General features: G+C 54.2%; 1 protein-coding gene across 1 annotated transcript in view; it reads right to left on the bottom strand.

Annotated features, from left to right (window-relative positions):
• KSR2 (kinase suppressor of ras 2) overlaps nucleotides 1-20,430 on the bottom strand; it is a 334,988-nt gene that overhangs the window by 183,401 nt on the left and 131,157 nt on the right. The gene's annotated exons all lie outside the window — the stretch shown is intronic.

Here is a 20,430-nt window from a genome sequence, read left to right as displayed (position 1 = left end):
ACTGCTCCAGAAAGAGTGTGGCAGGCTGGTACAGTTGCGCCAATAACCTGGCATGAGCCTGGGATTCAACCCGCAGGTGTCACCGGAGGGGAATGAACACACCCTCAGCCTTAGTCCTGGCTGGACATGCCACATCAAACTTCCCCTTCCATTGCTCTCCCCCCCCTCGCTGCAAACACCCCAGATGTCCCCTGTGGGGTGTGCAGGGGTCTGGGAGGGACTGAAAAGGGAGATGCTCAAGTTCTCGCCCTCCCCACCCCTGCCCCAGGGAAACTGAGTGAAGAGGAGAGGGAACAGGTTAGAGCCAAATTTCTACCTAATGACCAGAAGAGAAGGGGAACCCAGAGGGAAGGACAGGGATGGGAGGACACAGCTTTGGGTCAAGCGGCATCCAGGATGGCCGGGAGCCCCCGAAGCTGCAGGAGGCAATAGAAGGAGACATATGAGATGGGGCGGAGGGACCAAGGCTTGGGTCCTGGCCTTTCTCTCTCTGAACGCCTGTGTTGCTGGGACCCATCAGGCTTCTGGGAGGGGGAAGTGGATGCGGGGGGGGGGGGGGGGAGGGGGTCTCTTTACGGCAGCCCAAGGAAACAAAGACGATCAAGGGGTGAGTGAAGAGTGGTTGTGTCCATGCACAGACATACTAATCCCTGTAAGAGCGAGTGACAAGAAGCTGTTACCGAGACACACAGATGACCCTGGTTCATCTGCAGAACACCTCAAGAGAAGGCAGATGGCGGAGGCACATTTTGGATGAAGTGAGACACAAAAGAACACCTATTCCGTGACTCCCCCATGTCAAGAGCTTTCAACAGTGACTGCCTCGAGGTCAGGGTGATGCTGCAGAGAGAGAGGATGTGGGGGAGCCTTGCAGAGGGGTGAGGAGGGCCCCTCTGGCCTGGCTGTGCTGGGCTGTACCTGGGAACAGGCATTTCTCCAAACCGGTGGGGTTGAAAAATAAAATCTCACGTGTGCAGTGAGTGGAGGCTCCACTTGTTAAAACTATAAACCAAGGGGCCAGAGAAATAGCACAGGAGTAAAACACTCTCCTTGCACACAGTTCTCCTGGGTTCAATTCCCAGTACCATGGGGACCCCTGTGCAGGGCCAGGAGTGACTACTGAGCAGAGTCAGATGCGTATGCCCCCCCCCCAAATAAAACAAATTTATTTTACTTATTTAGTTCTTTTGGGAGGCTGGAGCCATAGCACAGCGGGGAGGGCATTTGCCTTGCACACGGCTGACCTGGGTTCGATTCCTCCATCCCTCTCAGAGAGTCCGGCAAGCTACTGAGAATATCCTGCCCACACGACAGAGCCTGGCAAGCTCCCTGTGGCGTATTCAATATGCCAACAACAGTAACAACAAGTCTCACAATGGAGGCGTCACTGGTGCCCGCTGGAACAAATTGATGGACAACGGTAGGACACAATGCTACAGGACAGTGCTACAGTTCTTTAGGCCAGACCAGTGACTCTCAGGGCTTGCTCCTAGCTCTGCACTCAGAAATCAGTCCTGGCAGGACCATATGGGATGCCAGGGATCAAACCCAGGTTGGCCACGTGCAAGGCAAACACCCTACACGCTGGACTATTGCTCTGAGAGACAAAAAAAAAAAAGAAAAAGAAAACTGTGAATCAAGACCTAAAGTGACAAGAAAGGAAAACTGGGAAACAGGTTCCCCTTTCCGGGCTGGAGGCAGGTAAGGAACGGGGAGGCCGAGGCGGGGGCCTCGGAGGAACAGAGCAGCTGCGAACATGCCAGAGCTCGGCCCCGTCCCCCGCAGCGACTCCTGCCTCTTCCTTACCCCTGCGCCCGCCACGCTCAAGCAAACCCCATCTCAGCTGGAGGCCCAGTTGCTGAGATGTGCGCAGCAAATTGGCCCAGGCGGACCTCCCAGCTGCTGTCCATTACGCCCTGGAACGGCCCATTAACTTCCGAGAGGCCCTCCGCGCCCAGGGCCCCCTCCCCACACCTCACGACGAGTCTTGGAAACCCAAGTGGGCAACTGAGAAAAACTTGGAACACGGCGCGGGGTGGGGAGAGGGAATGAGGGAGCGGCCCGCACAAGGGGCCACCCCCAGCCCAACCAGCAAACTCTCTGATCGAGGACAATGTCTGCCCACCTTCCAGACGGTTCCGCGCACCCAAGACCTGGGGGCTGGGTGGGAGCTGGCCGCAGCACGGGGTGGGGGAGCAGGGGATAGGTGAGCCATGCGGGAGGCCAAGCCACACCGGGGGGGCAACAGCTCTGGCATCGCGCAATCCAGGGGTAGGGGTCAGGACTACACCTCCCCTGGGTGCTTCGCCATCCCCCCGCCATCCGGGGAGTAGGGACAACGCCAACGGTCCGTGGGAGCTGCTGGCACGCACAAAAGGAGTGCCCAGGAGACTCAGTGCCATGAGCGGCACCCAACTGAACGGGCTGCTCTGAGGACGAGGGTGGCAACGTGCAGGCGGGTGTGGCCACAAAAGCCGCAGTCCCGGCTCCCACACTGCCCACAGCGGGCAGGAAGGCATTTTTATCAGCAAACAGGAGACGCTGGGCGCTGCGCCGAGCTCGCAAGCTAACTCTCACACTGACGCTGCCTCCGCCTCCTGCAAGAGTTTGATGGGCAGGGCAGAAAAAACTCCCTTGCAGACAGACGGACGGATGGACGGCTGCTCTGTGCAGGGCACTGCCACACGTCTGTGTCAGCAAGACATAAGTAGGAACACCAGGCACAGAGAGAGAGAGAGAGAGAGAGAGAGAGAGAGAGAGAGACAGAGGGAGAGACAGAGACAGAGAGACAGAGAGAGACAGAGAGACAGAGAGACAGAGACAGAGGGAGAGACAGAGACAGAGGGAGAGAAAGAGAGACAGAGACAGAGAGACAGAGAGAGACAGAGACAGAGGGACAGAGAAAGAGAGAGACAGAGAGAGATAGAGACAGAGGGAGACAGACAGAGAGACAGAGAGAGAGGGAGAGGGAGAGAGAGACAGAGACAGAGAGACAGAAAAAGACAGAGAAACAGAGACAGAGGGACAGAGAAAGAGAGAGACAGAGAGACAGACAGAGGCAGGAAGGGGCCATCCTGACCACAGATCCCAGTTTGATCTTGGCAACACTTGGGGTCGCCCATCCCCCTGGATCATCAGGCGTGACCCCTGAGTGCAGAGCCAGGAGTAAGCCCTAAGCACCACTGGGCATGGCCCCAACTGGCCCCCACCAAAAAAAAAAAAAGCCAGGCAAGAACGCAGGGTTTGTAAGAAAGAACGGACCAGAGAGTGCTCTCTGCCCTCACGCCATTCCCTGGCTCTGCAGGACTCGGGACCATGTGGCAGAGTCTGTAGGGATGACACCACCCACCCACCTGCCGCAGAAGTTTCTCTAGAAGCTTCTTGCCCCCTCGAGGAGCCCCCGTGCCCTCAAAGGTCCACCCTCCTCCAAATCAGGCCTCCCCCTGCTGAGTTACAATGGCAATTCCCCACCGCCTCCCCAAAACCCCAAGAGGAAGGCAGGCTGGGGGGGGAGGGTTCGGCATTCAAGACCTCTCCCATGGACCCCGCCCACCCCCAGTCTAGGGAACACACTTGCTGAGTGAGCAAAAATGCCGACGAGCAAGCAGCTGGACAAATGTGGTGCCCGAGAGCCCCATGGAGTGCCACTGACCACAGCACAGTGAACATGGGTCATCAGTGGGCCTGTATGGAACACGGCCCAGCAGTGCTGCTTCTCCGGGAAGGTCCAAGAAGCAGCTTGTCCAAGGGACACATGTGGGAGAAGGAAGGGATTTCCTGACATCCGCACCTGTATGTCACCACAGCACTGTTCACAACAGCCAGGATCTGGAAACAACCCGAGTGCCCAAGAACAGACGACTGGTTAAAGAAACTTTAGTACATCTACATAATGGAATATTATGCAGCGGTTAAGAAAGACGAAGTCATGAAATTTACTTAGAAGTGAACGGTCATGGAGAGTATCATGTTAAGTGAAATGAGTCAGAAAGAGAGGGACAGACATAAATGGACTGCCCTCATTTGTGGAATATAAAGTGACATAATATGAGACTGACACCCGAGGACAGTAGACACAAAGGCCAGGAAGACTGCTCCGTGGATGGAAGTCTGACTCATGAGCTGGGGGAGAAGGCAGCTGGGACAGAGAAGGGATCACTAAGTCAATGATGGTTGGAGGGATTGTTCGGGACGGGACATGTGTGCTGAAAGGAGATAAAGGACCAAACATGATAGCAGCAAACCATAATGCCCCAAAGTAGAGAGAGAGAGAGGATGGGGAAAACTGTCTGCCATGGAGGCAGGGGGAGGGGAAGGGGGAGAGATACTGGGGACATTGGTGGTGGAGAATGTGCACTGGTGGAGGGATGGGTGTTCGATCACTGTATGGCTAAAACTCAAATATGAAAGCTTGTAACTGTATTTCATGGTGACTCAATTTAAAAAAAAAAAAAGAAGAAGGTAGGGATTTCCCACACAGCAGCAGCAGGTGACTCTGAGGCAGGACCCAGATGCTAAATCCCACCAGTGGTTTCCCGGTGCCTGCCACGGGTGCCCTCTATGCCCTGCTCAGCCCACATCGTTACTGCAGCCTGTCGTTCTGTCCTGTTCAGTGGCAAATTCCTGAAAAGTGAAGGTCCTCCCCCCAGGAGGGATTCCCCCAGGGCCATGGCGAGCACCTGAACGAGAGACAGAGTGAATGAATGCACAAGTTCAAATCACCACATCTCTCCGGGTGATGCACAGCCGTGCGGGGTGGGTCCTGAGTTCACTCTGGAGTGACCCCAGCACGGGCCCCTGGCTCAGAAGCGCTCGGAAAGGAGCACCCTGGCTGCCTCGGGCCACTTCCATCAGCCAAGCTAAGGCTCCACGCTCGGCCTGAAACGCTTCCCCACCACGACTCTGGGTTCCAGATGTACTTTGGGGGCCCCTCCATTGTCCCCAGCTGATTCTCACCCTTGGCCCGGGCTTTCCAAGACTCCCCCCAAGGCCAGCCTCGGTGGAACTACCTCACCACATGCTGATCTCACTGCTAGACCCTGGCCCCCCATTCCCTTAAATCTGGGGAGAGCTGCCCTCTCTTGTTCAAGTTGCCAAGCCCCAGAGCAGTTGGCTCTGGAAGGATTTTTCTTTCTTTCCATTCTTTCATCGCACTAAAAGGCTCGCTTCACATTCCCCCAGTCTGTCCAACCCCAAGGGAGAGAGAGCGGCGACCCTGTCTGCCTTTTCCAGCAATGTCCCAGCCTCCAGAGCGGCTAGATCTCAGGGTACTTCCTTCCCAGAAGGCTGGCGCCCAGCAGAGAGACACCTCACCACAGAGGAGGAGGAAAGGGAGGCTGTCCCAGGGCCCTGGGCGCCACAGAAGCTCTGCGGGGTCCCGCTCTCCAGAGACGGGACTAAATGCCTCAATCCCGGGACAAATTCTCATGTTCCTCCTTCAAACATAATAAAGCACAGCAGGGAGGGCATTTGCCCTGCATGTGGCTGACCAGGTTCGATCCCCAGCATCCCATAGGGTCCCCTGAGCACCACCAGGAGTGATTCCTGAGTGCAGAGCCAGGAGTAAGCCCTGAGCATCGCCAAGTGTGGTCCCAAAAACAAATAAACAAAATAGAACTACCTTATTGAGTCACTGCTTTTGGTTTTGACTCAGCAGGGCAGCAGGACGCAAAGGTTATTCCTAGGAATCCTTGGGGGGATCGTATAATGCAGGGATTGAGCCCAGGTCTCAAACCCGGACCACTTACACGCAAAATGGAGGTTCCAGCCCGATGAGCTCTCACCCCAGCCCCTTGAGTTACTGTTCCTTTAAACTGAGAGTTTTCATCTTAAGCAGCAAGCCAGATCTAGATCAGAATGTTGGCCACAGTCTTCCTTAAAAGTACTAAAGTATTCATCCGTTTTGAAGTGTTTGGAGTTTCCCCCATGGTGTGACCATGTGAATCACTGGCCCCAAACTGCGCTCCACAGCACAGAGACCCCAGGTGACTGCCTGACCCTTCCAGGGAGCTCCAACTCCCTGGGGATTCTAAGCGCAGCCCTCCTGGGCAGAGCAACCGGGCAGAGCTATGGGGGAGGGGAGGGAGGCAGCACTTCAGGAAAAGGGACTGGGAGTCAGCCATACACTGGACCTCTGGCTCCCCCCGACTAATTATGATCCTAAGCAATCTGCCTGGCCCCCTGGGACTCAGTGCCCTCATCTGTACAAGGGGAATGTGACAACACCCAAGGCCTTGGGGAGCTCTGGGGATGACTAAGAAAACGCTGCTGTGGAATTAGCGCAGTGCCTTGAACACATCACCTTAATCACAGCACTGGCATTCAACACATCACAAGTGCCGCGATTATTATCAACATCCATGCATCCCAGAACTGCAGACAATGTAATGTGTCTGCCGCTGTGTTCTCACCAGTGACCCAGGGGTGAGCAGGACAAGCAGGGAATGAGAGTGATGGAGAGGCAAGTCCAGGGATGAAGACAGGTGGGGGGCAAGAACGCAACCGGAGAGGAGGCGGCGGATGGACGCCAGGGGGAGCCACCCTGGAGTGCAAGGAGGCACTGGGCACACGATCAGAGCCAAGGAAGCAGAAACACATAGTTAGCTGAGCAGTTTGGGGGCTTTCAGTCACTGGAAGCTGGCACATCCCAGCCAGACGACAGGGTGGCGATGAGAAAGGATTAACAGGCAGCAGCACCCACTGGAGGCAGATGGCCTCCAGTGACCGTGGCTTCAGCCCCTACCTCTGGGGTCCTCCTGGCCAGTCATGCCTCCACCTAAGAGGTGCGGGGCCAAGGCCAGTTGCTGTCCCACCTTCCCCTCTGGCCGTGAAGAGGCAGAGGAGGCCTGAGGCAGGATTTAGGATGGCTCTAGACATACAAATCCAGAAATACAAATATATTTTGTAATCTAGGTTTTTTTTTTAATTTTTATTAGTGAAACACCATGAGGTACAATTGTAGACTTACAAATTTTTGTGCTTGGGTTTCAGTTATACAATGATCAAGTACCCATCCCTCCACCAGTGCCCATTCTCCACCACCAATGATCCCAGTATCCCTCCCACCCCCATCCTCCCCATCCCACCCTGCCTCTGTGGCAGGGCATTCCCCCTTGTTCTCTCTCTCCTTTTGGGTGCTGTGGTTTGCAAAAGAGGCACTGAGTGGCAAATTCTTTGTATTATGTTTGTCACTTCTCTGCAAATCTGAAATAATCGCCAAAGCTTCCGTGGGAGGGGGAGATTAGGCCACACCTGGTGGTGCTCAGGGCTTATTCCTGGCTCTCTGCACTCAGGGATCACTCCTGGTGGTGCTCAGGGGACTCTATGAGAAGGCGGGGATTGAACCCAGGCCAGCCAAGAACAAGACAAATGCCCTCCTGGCTGTACTATCGCTCTAGTCCCAATCTCCAATATTTTTTTTTGAGTCAGGAGTTTCAGATTTTTCCCTTCCAAGCATGTGAAGGCTCAAGCCAGCCTCGACTCTCTAAAAATCAGACGGGAGCAAAGCCTCGTCATTCCGAGAGGCTTCACCCAAAGCCACACCTCTCCCAGGAGGCTAGACAGGAGCCGGGCAGGAGCCTGGCCGATAAATCTCCTTCTCCTCATCCGGGTGGGGCAGGAGCCGGGAGCGATTTTCCTGGGCCCGCAGCACTGACTCCATCATCTGCGCGAGCCACGGGAGTCATTAGTCACCCAGTCAGACCGTGGCCCGCCACGGCTGTCTGATCCCCAACTCCACCAGGGCAAGGTCGAGGGCCGGCCTCTCCCCCAGAATGCAATTAGCCCGTCAGCACATGTCAAGAGAGAAGAACACGGCCCAGGCTCACCCAAGCGTCTGCTCTGGGCGCCGCCGCCACAGACCTCTGGCGAGGAAGCAAGAGCGCGTCACCGTTAAGGCCCCAGCGCCTCTCTCCCTGTCTCTGCAGCAATGCCAGAGCTGCTCTGCCTTCACACCCCGTGTTCCTGCCACACAGCCCCGGTGTGTGTGGGGGGGGAGGGCGGGAAGGGGTGACCCAAGGTGACAGCCTCCAGGCCACAGAAGGAAGGAAGCAGTGGAGATTCCTCTCCTGAGTCCAGGTTTTCCAGAATATGAATTGCCCGGTTGGGTACAAGCAGCAGTGAGATGCGTGGATGTGTTTCATGCACACGCACACACACACACATGCACACCCACACACCCACACACACTCACACACAGACTCGCACACACACGCACTCACAAACACATGCACACTCACACCTGCACACACACACTCACACACACATGCAAAAATGCAGACACATGCGCACACACACATGCACACGCACACACACATGCACGCACATGCACACACCCCACACACACACTCACACACAGACTCGCACACACACGCCCTCACAAATGCATGCACACTCACACACGCACACACTCACACACACATGCACGCACATGCACACACATCCCACACACTCACACAGATTCGCGCGCACATGCACTCACAAACACATGCACACTCACACACATGCACACACACTCACACACACATGCACGCACATGCACACACACCCCAACACACAGACACAAACTCGCACACACATGCACTCACAAACACATGCACACTCACACACATACTCACACACACATGTAGACGTGCACACAGACACGTGCACACACGCGCGCACACACACACACACACACACACACACCGGTGTCTGCTCGCTGCATTCACCCTTCACCCGCAAGCCTGTAATACTCCCCTTCAGCCGGCCAAGCGTTGGCTCTGACGCGTCTATTTCCCGAGGAAACTTGGCCAGTGCAGTGTGGCTGGGGTGTGATGCCCATTTGTTCCACTCGACTGCCCGTGCCCTTCACCTTGAGGCTAAAGCGCTTTCCGCACTTCCGAGGGGGCCCGGATCGCAGGCGCGGCGTGGCGAGGTTTTCTTTCTGGGGTGAGGCAGAGCCTTGGGTGTCTCGCCTCTGAGTTTCAGACCCAGATGAAGACCTGGGCGGGCCCAGAGCAGTGGGTAAAGGTTCTGGTTCCCCCCGTGCCCGACTTCCCCATCTGTGGGTTTGGATGCCCAAGCAAGCAGCAAGCCTGGGATGGGGGTGAGGGTGTCCCTTCTTTCCTCTGCTTCCCTGTGCTTGTTCTCTGCACAAGCCACCTCTAGCCCGGCACCAGGGTCAGCTGGGCCCCCTGACCAACCTCGGGGCCTGACCACAAAGCTCAGTTTTGTCATCTGTGAACTAGGGAGAGTAATAACCCCTTGTCCCGCTCACGCGAAGGATATGCGATGGAAAACGTCACGTCCGTGGCCAAGAATCAGCCGAGTGATGTTACTCGTCATACGAGTCTGCGTTCTGGGTACCAGGACCCAGCCCCACTGCCCAGACCACAGGCTGGTGGGTTCCAGAGGGTGTTCTCAGCCCCAGGAAGGAAATGAAGAAACAGCAATGGCTGAGAGACGCTTCTCCCCAGCGCTGGCCTGGGGTGGGGCTGCGGAGAAGAGCCTTCTCGAGCAGCTTGAGGGGAAGAGCATGGCACAGAGAACCCGCAGACTCCTTTCCCTCCATAGGAAGCAGGATGGGGAGCCCAGGGGGCAGGAACAATACACCCATCCGGCTTCTCCCTACTCACAGCTGCCTTCAGATTCACTGCCCCCAATAAGACAACTCTGAAACGCCTTATTTCTGCACTCCAGAGCTGACGCTCCCCAAAAGCCGCAGGGAGCTCTGTCAGACCCTCTTCTGGTCCCCCAGTGCTGGTGACTGATTATCCCCCAGCAGGGAACCTAATAACCACGGTGATTTGCATGGATTCTGAGCAGCCACTAGGAAGGAAACGTCTTAAATAGCGCCGAGGAGGATCAGTGATGTTGATCTAGCCCCGACCATGCACTGGGCTCTGTTCTAAGCACTTGACACATCAGGGGGTGAAGAAGGGACCCCCCCCCCCCAGCCACAATCAGGGTGTCTGCAGGGCCAGTCCTGGTGAGATTCAGCCAGCCGTGTTGGCAGTTTCTGGCAAATTCATGAGCATATGGTGCTGCTGGGGCCAGAGCAGAACTCAGGTCCCCTGGGATACATCCAGAGGTGCTGGGGGAACTGTGCTGCCCGGGTAGAAGGGGGTTGGGCATGTGCCCAGTCTAGAGACACCCCTCAACCCACAGCTAACACACAGCAACCCTACACCTTGCCATCATGAGCCCCATGCCATCGATGACAAACCCAAAGCCAGAGAAGGGAACCGCTTTGCCTGGGGGTTCCTGTGTCTGAAACTTTCTGAGCTCTCCGGGGTCTGAACCTTCAAGAGACCCAGAGTTGGTCCCTCCCCATGCCCAAGTGAACACAGCAGAGACCGCTGGCTCAAGAACCGTGTGGTTATATACACACAGACGACTCTGCTCTTGCCCTCAGAAGCCCATTAAAGTTCACTGTCATAATTAGCACAATGGTCTGAGGTTGTTTGCCAATGAATCCGAGTGTTGGCACAGAACTGATTTTCTGTAATAAAATGATAAAGAAACACCCTTGGCTCTGAGTCTGTCAAGCAAAGCGTGGGCTCCTAGAATCTACAGGTGACAGGGCCCAGGCACTTCCTGGAACGCGAGGCCTCTGGGACGCAGAGAACTTGGACAGACAGTGGACAGAGCATGTGTCCGTGGGCCACACCCAGCCTGTGTCTCCGAGCTCTCAAGCCAGCTGCAAGTGGCCACACACCCCTTGAGAAGGCCGGTGGTAAACTGTGCTCATACATGAACCGGGCCGACAGTAAACTGTTCACACACGAACACTTCAGAGCCCTGAGGGCAAAGACACAGACAGACACCATGAAAAGTTCCCGACGGCTTCGGGAAAACAGAAGAATTTCCGAAAGGAACAGGTGTGAAAGGTTTCATAAGAAATATTCATGTGTATGTGTGCAGCTTGCCTTAGGCAAGGCACAGGGTCTGGTTCCAGTTAAGAACAAAGGGAGACAGAGACCTAGGTATGCACACATACATACACACACATGCACACATGCACACATGCACACACACATACACATGCACAGACACATGTACACATGCACATGCATGCATGCATGCACATGCATGCACATACACACACATGTGTTCCAATTCCCATCAGAGTCCAGAGAGTAGTTAGCATCACCACTAATGGAAGGAGGAGGGCTACTTGGACCTGGCACGGGTGACGTTTTATATTGCCGGGAAAAAGATAGAAGACAAAGCAAAAATGTCTGTGGGAATTACTTCTGCAATAAGATAAAACTGCTTTCCAGGAGCATTTTCCAAAAAAAAAAAGGTGGCAGGTGGGGAGGGGGGTTATACTAGAATTTCTTTTAAAACTCTTGTGGCAGCCCGTGTATGGTGGGGGTGCTTGGGCATGTGGTTTAGGGGACCAAGCCTGTGTTCCACCACTTGGACACATCCCCAGCCCTGGAATTTTTTTGGGAATGCCAAGTCTGTCTTCTATGTGTTCACCATATGATTCCGAAATCCACTTTGGAGCCTTTGGATACTCAGGTGGGGGAAAGCCAGGCACACCGACTGCAAGCAGACAAATGTCGGGGCGGGTGGGGTGTCTATCGACATTCAGGCCACGGACACCGAGACCGGTCAGGGTCGTGTCTGTGTGGTCCCTGGACAGCAGGTGGCTGCTCCGGCCTTGAGCTCCAAGGGGCTGTAAGAACAGGCACAAGTGTACCCAGCCCAGTGCAGCCCCAGCCCCAGGGAGAAAAGAAAGCCTGGTCACTAGGGGGGTCGGGGAGACTCCCAGGAGCCCCAAGTCTGTGTCTGAGCGCATCTACGGGAGGGATGCCACAGACCTTCATCAGGCTTCTCAACCCTTTGCCACTGTCACCCCCTTAAGGAAATTTTTTAGCTGCTTTTTTTTTCTGATGGTCAGCCCCACACGGTGAAATTTTAATCCCACAGATACACTGTTCATCTGTATGTGTGGAAATGCACGATCAATCTCTCTTCAACCCTCTTTCTGTAGCCTTAGAGGTGATGTCACCCTGTTCAAAATGTGTGTGTGTGTGTGTGTGAGAGAGAGAGAGAGAGAGAGAGAGAGAGAGAGAGAGAGAGAGAGAGTGTGTGTGTGCAACAAAGGCCCAGCACTTACCTTACACTATTTTTTTTTTTGCTTTTTGGGTCACCCCCGGCGATGCTCAGGGGTACCTCCTAGCTTTGCACTTAGGAATCACTCCTGACAGTGCTTGGGGGACCATATGGGATGCCAAGGGTCGAACCCGGGCTGGCCGCACGTAAGGCAAACGCTCTACTCGCTGTACTATCGCTCCAGCCCCTACATTCCCCTTTCATCAGTGTGCTTCCTGTGTTGTTTCAACTGGCACCATGATCAAACTCAAACACCACTCTTCCCAGGAGAAAAGGTAGCGCCTGGGTCCCAGAGGCTCACCCCAGCAGGCACGGGAGCTGCAGGGCCCAGCGCCCACACATGGCCTGTGGGATCCCGACCCTGCCAGTGACTCTGCCGCAGGGGTCCCCGACATCACACTGGAGAGTATGTTCCCCACGTCCTACAGTGAGCATGTGAGCACCACAGCCAGCTGCAACAAAGGGTCATGCCCCAACCCCATCACCGTGACATCAAAAAAGGAAGGACTCAGGGGGGAGGGGATAAAAAGAAACCACCATTCCCTGCGTGTTTCTGGAACATACACAGGCATGTGGGTGATAGCCAAGCGTGTCATAGGTGTGAAACTACACACTTCAAATAAAAATGTAAAGGGAAAGAAGGAAGGGAGAAGATGACGTGAAGGAAAGGTCTTTGACATCCATGTATGACTTTTAATTCCCAAAACTTAGCTACTAATAGCCTGCTGTTGACAGGAAACCTTAATTTGTACATCATAACCCATGTATGGGCTAGAGCGATAGCACAGTGGTAGGGCGTTTGCCTTGCACGCACCAAACATGGCCGACCCGAGTTCGATTCCTCCGCCCCTCTCGGAGAGCCCGGCAAGCTACCGAGAGTATCTCGCCCGCACGGCAGAGCCTGGCAAGCTCCCCGTGACGTATTCGATATGCCAGACACAGTAACAACAAAGTCTCCAATGGAGATGGCCCGCTCGAGCAAATCGATGAACAACGGGAGGACCGTGACCGTGACCTAAATCCAATATATATTGTGCGTGTTATATCTTATATTATTATAAGGGTCTTTGAGAAAGACAACAAAGTGGGGGAAAAGGCTGCATGGAACTTGAGGCAGCAGCTGGGTGTATCCCAGCCCCCCTAAATCACAGGGCCCCGGAGATGCCAGGCTTGAGACTGCTAGTATTTTCTCCTGCCACACTCTTTCCCAAAAGGCCCATGGGTGCCCACCGGTGACAGGTCTGGAAGCCAAACAGACCTTCAGATAATTAGCTCTGTGGCTCTTCCCAGGAGCAACAGGCAAAGGCCTCCAGCATCGCCAACCACAGGCCCAGCGGGAAGCAGCCACAGGAAGTGAGCGTCGGCAGGGTCTGCTCTGTACACAGACGCACACAGATTGCCCTCTGTCGCATTAGGACAAGACTAAGACGAGCGCGGAGACTGCCCTGCTGGCAGCCAGGCCAAGCAGAGGCACAGGGAAGAAGGCGAGAAGAGAGCAGCCGGGAAACGGACCCTGGGCCCAGCACACGCTGAGGCGCCTTCGGCCACATTCCACAGGGCAAAGTCGGGCTTCTCCCGCCTCCTCTCGCCCTCCCTGATGGAGCTCCTTTGAGAATTCTAACTGTCCAGCCTGGAGAGAGTCCCCTTTGTTTTTTTGTTTGTTTGTTTGTTTGTTTATGTAGGGATACTGCTATTTATTCAGCCACTAATTAGGCTGATTGAATTTTGCATGAACTCCACCTTACTTTTTTTTCCCCATTTTTTATAATTTTACTTATTGAATCACTGTGAGAGCAGTTACAAAGCTTTCAGGTTTAAGTCTTGGTCATACAATGAAACACCTGTCCCTTCACCAGTGCCCATTCTCCACCACCAAAAACCCCAGTATACCGCCATCCCACACCCTCCCCCTACCTGTGAGGCAGATGATTTCCAAATCACTCTCTCTATGCTTTGATCACATTCAACATTTCCACACCACACCCACTATTATTATTTGGGATTTTACCCCAACACTCAGATCTGCTGAAAAGGCAACAGTAGACAATTTGTTTTCTATTGCTGGTCATAAATAATATATGATGTCGCACGGCTGCAGCAGTGGCTACGCAATTTTGAAATTCTGAAATTTTAACAATTAAATCTGGAGAGATTTCCTGCCAAAACCTGCTAGGTTCCGAGATCTGTTCCTGAGTCTCTGGGATCATGGCCATTAAGCAGCTTGATCAGGAGCCAGAGAGGCCGTTCATGGGTGGTGACTTGCAGTCTCGTTGGGGTGAGGAGGAAAGGGCCGGCTCCACCCCCATCCTGTGAGGCACCATGTGTCTCACCACTGCTGGCCCAAACCTGACTGTCCAGTGGCCTCTGGAGGATGGCAGCCACTGGGCTGCCAGAGGGAACAGGCCAAGGCCCAAAACCTATTCCCACCTGGAGTGGCCCAGTGCCGGAAGCCTACTGCAGGGACTGGATGCATTTCTGCCAAAAGCCGCTGGGTTCTACAATTTGTTTCTGAGTCTCTGGGATCATGGCCATTAAACAGTTCAATCGGGAACCAGAGAAGCCATGCCTCCAATTATATAGCTGAGCCGAAGGTGGTTTGTGGGTGTGTCTCCCACATACCTAACTTTTGGCCATTTGCGTTCTTGGTAAACTCTGCCCCAAGTTTTTGGGCCAAAGGCACAGCAGCAATTTTGGGGTATCTGGAAGTCTGAAGGCGCCATCAGGCTGCTGATGCACTCGCCTCACAGGTACAGATTGACCTGCTGGCGGCACCATACCTCCGCAGAGAGTCCCCTTTGTGAGGAAAATAGGAAAAAAAAGGGTATGTGTTTTTCTGAAAGAGGTTTGCTGGAGTAATACAAACGCTGAGCCCCTCTACACATAATCTCTCCAACATAATTTCATCACAGCTAACTGATTCTGCCCTTTTGTTTTGTTCTGGAGTCACACCCAGCAGTGCTCAGGGATCACTCCTGGTGATGCTCAGGGGACCATTGTTGGTTGCCAGGAATTGATCACAGGTTGGCCACATGCAAGGCAAGCATCATGCCCACTGTAAATTATCTCTTCGTCCCTGAGTCTTCCTGTTTAATCCTGGGTCCAGCCCCATTAAAATGACGTGAGGGCCAAAGAGTGAAGACAGGAGTGAAGGCATTTGCCTTGCAGAGGCCAATGGGGTAGCCAAACTTAACAGAAGAATCCCAAAGTTCAAACCTGAGTTCAACCCGAATCCTGATGGACAATTTCCAAAAACAAAACCCCAAAGTGGCTGAGTCCCTTCAAAAGACTTTGGAGTCAGACAATTCTGCTTGATCAAGACTAAATAAATGCCTCCTGGCTTTGGGGAAAGGCCGCCATGACATGTGGTGCTGGCATAAAACACACACAGAGAAATACCAGAGACAGCAACCCAGAAATAAGCCAAATGCAATTGATTTTTGATAGCATAGCCAAGAACACACGAGGCAAGGATAAGCTCTCCTCCCCAAAATGGTGCTGGATATGCACAACAAAAAGAATGAAAGTGGACCCCCCAACTTCCACCACCCACAAAAATTAACTCAAAATGCATTAAAGAAAATCTTCAAAGACCTGAAACCCCAACTGAGGCTTCTGGATAAAAACAGAGGCAAGAAACCTCATGATGGCTTTTTGGATATGATATCAAAAGCACACTCAACAAAAGCAAAAAAAAAAATCAGTAAGTGGCACATCAAACTGAAAAGCATCAGCAGAGAAAAAGAAACAGCCAACCAAACAAAAGGGCGGCCTACTGAATGGGAGAAACACCAGGCAAATCTCCTATCTGATACGGGAGCTTGTATCTAAAATACGAGCCAACTCAACAGCCGGAACACGGAGCAATCTTACTTCACAAGAGATTGGGGACCTGGATAGATCTTTCTTTTTCCAGAAGATATATAAACGGTCAAAGGGCATGTAAAAAGCTGCCCTGTTATCACCCCTCATCGGGGAAGCAAATCCAAACCACGCTGCAGTACAGCCACACAATTGCTAGACTGCAGACACTCAGAAAAGGCCAGAGATAATAAATGCTGGCACAGAGGGAGAGAAAGGGGGCCAGGAGGGGGCAGGGCGGGGGTCTAATCTGGCTCGGAGGGAACTGTGTGAAGATTTCTCAAAGGAACGCTATGGAGAACTGCAGTAGAATCCAGCAGTCCCACTAGTGGTTACAGACAAAGGCGACGAAACTGAAATTCAATCATGAATGGCCTTGTAATGCTCTAAAAAAAAAATTAAAATTAAAAAAAAAAGGTGATGAAACCTGCCAGAGACGTAAAGGTCATTCCCCTGTTCACTGCAGTGTTTTGTATACTCGCCAAGACGTGGACGCAATCTAAATGTGTATCAGGAGATGAATGAATAAAGAAAAAGAAAAAAATCTCTCTCTCTCTCTCTCTCTCTCTCTCTCTCTCTCTCTCTCTCTCTCTCTCACAGACACACACATGCTAAGGAACATTATTCGTCTCCAAAAAAATAAGAAGAAACCCTGTCATTTGTGTCAACCTGCCTGGCTTTTGACAGCAACAGGCTAAGTGAAGTAAGTCAGAGAAACACAAATCGTCCCATCCCTGTATGTGCAGACTCGTTTCTAAAACAACAACAACAACAACAAAGCCTCACAGAAGCAGAGATGAGTATGGTGGTCTTCAGGGGCTGGGGTGGGGGGAGAACTGGAAGATGTAGGTCAAAGGGCACAGACTTCCGGTTATCCGACGGGCAACTTCCGGGAATCTACTGTCCAACAGGATGTCTGAGACCAAAGCTCCTGTGTAGGGGTGAAGCCTGAACGTGGCTGCGAGTCGATCTTAGACGCTCTCCCCACACAACGGCCCTGGCCAGCGCCCCAGAGCCCCAGCCTAGGCGAGTGGCAGCCTGCGCTGAGGTGAGCCAAAGACGGACAAAGGGAAGGAGAGACGCACCGTCTGAGAGGCCAGACACCCCAGATGCGTCTCCCCTTGCCCCGTGGCAACCTGCCTTCACGGCTCCCTGTGGCCCAGGCCTTGAGGTCTCAGCTGTCCTTCATCTCCCTGAGCCTCACACCATCACAGGATGAAGCTCAGCCCCCACTGCAGAAGTGTCCATCTTCCGTCTCAGCTGCCCCCAACGAGCCTGGCCGAGTGTTCACCCTGCGGCCCAAGGGACCATCACACAGCCAGATCCGCTCGTGTTCTTATGTCCCGGGAAGGCAGTTTCACTCGCACATTGACCAGACCAGACGCGAGGATACAAATGCAAGGCCCCTTTATCGCCAGCTTGAGCGAGGGTCCGAGTCTCATCTAATGGAGTGGAGTCCTGACAAGGACCCCCGACTCTGAGTTCTGAGCAGCTTACACAGGGCTTGGTTACATAGCAGCATTTTTCTAGGAACTGACAACACGTTTCCAATCCTGGTTTCAGTCCTGTCCTGTGACACCGGGGGCCAACACTGTTTCCAGTTGTTGGTCCCAGTCCTGTCCCCTGCCTCGTCTCCCTCAGCCCTCTCTTCTTGGCTGGGCGCCACTGCCCATGCCCCCTGTTCTGATCGGTTGTTCCCACAGGTTGGTTTATCTGCCGAGGGTGGCATTGTTTTCTGAGAAGTCGGAACTTTCTGGCGGGGAAAACTGAGACTTAGGTCTTAAAGTGGAGCCCGTCAACACTCCACTTCGGCCTCACAGTGTCCCTCTGAGTGGCGCTCGAAGTGGCACTTGAAGTCCCTGAAAGTGTCATTTCAAGTGTCCCTCCAAGCATCCCAAGGCCCGAGGAGGAGGGCTCATGATGGGGCTTCCGATGGGGCAAACACACACCCACAGATGCCTTATACTTGTAAATAAAACTTCATTGGAACTTGGCTGCGCCTACCAGCTCCCACCCTCGGGGGCTGCTTCTGTCAGAGATGCAGCAGGAGGCGTGGCCCCGGGAATATCCACTCGGGCCCTTTACAGAAGAAAGCCACCTGGCCCCCATTCGCACGCCCTGCTTCTGTCTCACTGTACAAAATAAGGATGACAAAGCCTTTACCAGCTTAACCACCTGTGATTCACTGCTTGCGTGTATTCACACTGACTATCCACCCCCAGAGTGCTCCTGTGTCCCAGGCTGGAACTCTGAACCACAGCCCGGCGCCAGCCCTGGGAGCCCTTCTCTACCCTGGCCTCAGGACCTCTCTCAGCATGCCACCTAGGAGAGCCCGAAGAGCTGCCCTCTGGCGTCTGTGCTCAGAGTTCATCTCTGTGGCACCCTTTTTGTGACTGAGGACTATTCCATTACATGTCCTTTTCAAGGCTGAGGACTATTCCATTACACAGCCACATGCTGGTCCATTTGTCTGCAGACAGACACAGGAGGGGTCACTACTTTGGACCATCATGCTAACTCTTGGGGGTCTCCTCTGCTTCCAGGTCCAACTCCTGGGGTCCAGGAGCCCTTCAGCTAATCCCCCTGGACAGTCATGCTCCCTCTCTCCTCCTCCCAGTCTTTTTTTTTTTTTTTTTGCTTTTTGGGTCACACCTGGCGATGCTCAGTGGTTCCTCCCTGCTCTGCACTCAGGAGTTACTCTTGGCGGTGCTCAGGGGACCATATGGGATGCTGGGAATTGAACCCGGGTCGGCCGCGTGCAAGGCAAACATCCTACCCGCTGTGCTATTGCTCCAGCCCCCTCCTCCTCCCAGTCTTGAGTCACGGGTCCAATCCCTCTGGAGAAACCTTCCCTGGTGCCCCCCACGCACTTGACCCCCTCACTACCAGCTCCAACCCCAGCAGGTCCCTCTGGTTATCAGCACTGAGTGCCCAGAACTGCCCCCTTGAGAGCGCGCAGGGATGCCAGTGGGGGTCAAGTGACAGCCCTCATAAGGTCAAGGCGATGTCTCCCCTGGCTCTGCATCACCGAGCGTGCAGCCAAGCATGCCTACGCCTTCTGCAGAGGCACCAACGGTCACCGTGGACAGAACGAGGACCGCTCAGACGCTGACAGCGGCTGACCCTTCCCGCAGGGGCCACCACTGACCCGGGGAGAGGCATGTCCTGGGGGGAGGGTCCCAGCACCCTCCCCAGTGCCTCCCATTGGGGGCGCACGGGCTCTCAAAGGGAGGGAGGGAGGTTGCGGCCGGGGCAGGTCCCCCAAGTCCCTCTGCACACCTACTCCCATGCACTGTCCCTCTTTCCACTGACCCTTCCTTCACCCGCAGTGACGGAGCAGGGGCGGCTCCCCTGAAACGCTGCCCACTGAGGAATAGACAATGGGGGGGTCACTGCAGGCCCCTTTTGTGAGGGTGAAACTGATGCCACGACAGGCTGCAGCTAACATGAAGTCTCAGCTGGGCCTCAGTTTCTGTTTCCCCAGAGCAGGACTTGCAGTTTCTGGTAAATTCCCAGTTGAGTAACTCTCCTAGATAAGAAACTGGGCAGTTGGATCTGGCCAGTCATGAGGGGTCGCCGCACCCTTCTTGGAAAAACCCCAAACTGTGACTGGTACCTGCTGCCTCATTGCTGACCATTGTTGCAATAGGGCCAATGCTAGAAACAGAGCAGTATATAAACTGCTTCTTAACTGAACCCTATATAAACCGCTTGTGACTCGGAGTCGGGGTCCTTGTCAAGACTCCACTGCACTGGATGAGACTTGGACCCTAGCTCGAGCGAGCAGTAAAGTTCCTTTGCTTCTGCATCATCCTGTGTGGATCTGGTCTCTCTGCAACTGAGGATCTGAAACTCAGGCAGGACACTTTCTACCACCCAGGGCCGTGGGTACTGATCTCACTGCAACGCCCTGCAGACTCCAGGCGCCCCCCCCACCAGGAACGGGCCCAGCTGAGGCGGGTCTGGAGATGCTGAGAGCCCTCACAAGAGCCCGAGGAGCCCCTCAAGGCCCAGTGCAAGCCTGATCCAGCCCTGTCTGTCTGTAGCGCATCGAGGACACCCGTGGGGGGTCTCTCAGAGGGTCCTCACACACCGGAAACTCTCACCCACAGCTGCGGCCTCCAGAGCCGGGGTCTGGGCCTCTCACACACCCTGTGCCCGAACCTTTGACTCTTCATCCCATCTCGTGCTGAAGCCACACACCCAATTCTTCTTCTGCATCGTCACCATGGTTTTAAGTGTTGAATATTAAAAACCCGCCCCCCACCCCCGGATTTTAATGCATAGAAGGATCCATCCCCCACCCACCCACCGACATATATACCCCACATACACGTCTGCCATGTTCAGGGCTCACTCCTAATTCTACAAGCTCAGGGATCAGAGCTGGGCGGGGCCCAGGCACCAGCCGGGGAGTCGGGGATCGAACCCGGGACAGCAGTGTGCAAGGGCCTTTCCCACTCTCCTCTC

This window comes from Sorex fumeus, unplaced genomic scaffold (assembly GCF_029834395.1).
Source record: "Sorex fumeus unplaced genomic scaffold, SorFum_2.1 ptg000083l, whole genome shotgun sequence".
In the NCBI taxonomy this organism is placed as follows: Eukaryota; Metazoa; Chordata; class Mammalia; order Eulipotyphla; family Soricidae; genus Sorex; species Sorex fumeus.
This window is presented reverse-complemented; position numbering and strand designations above follow the sequence as displayed.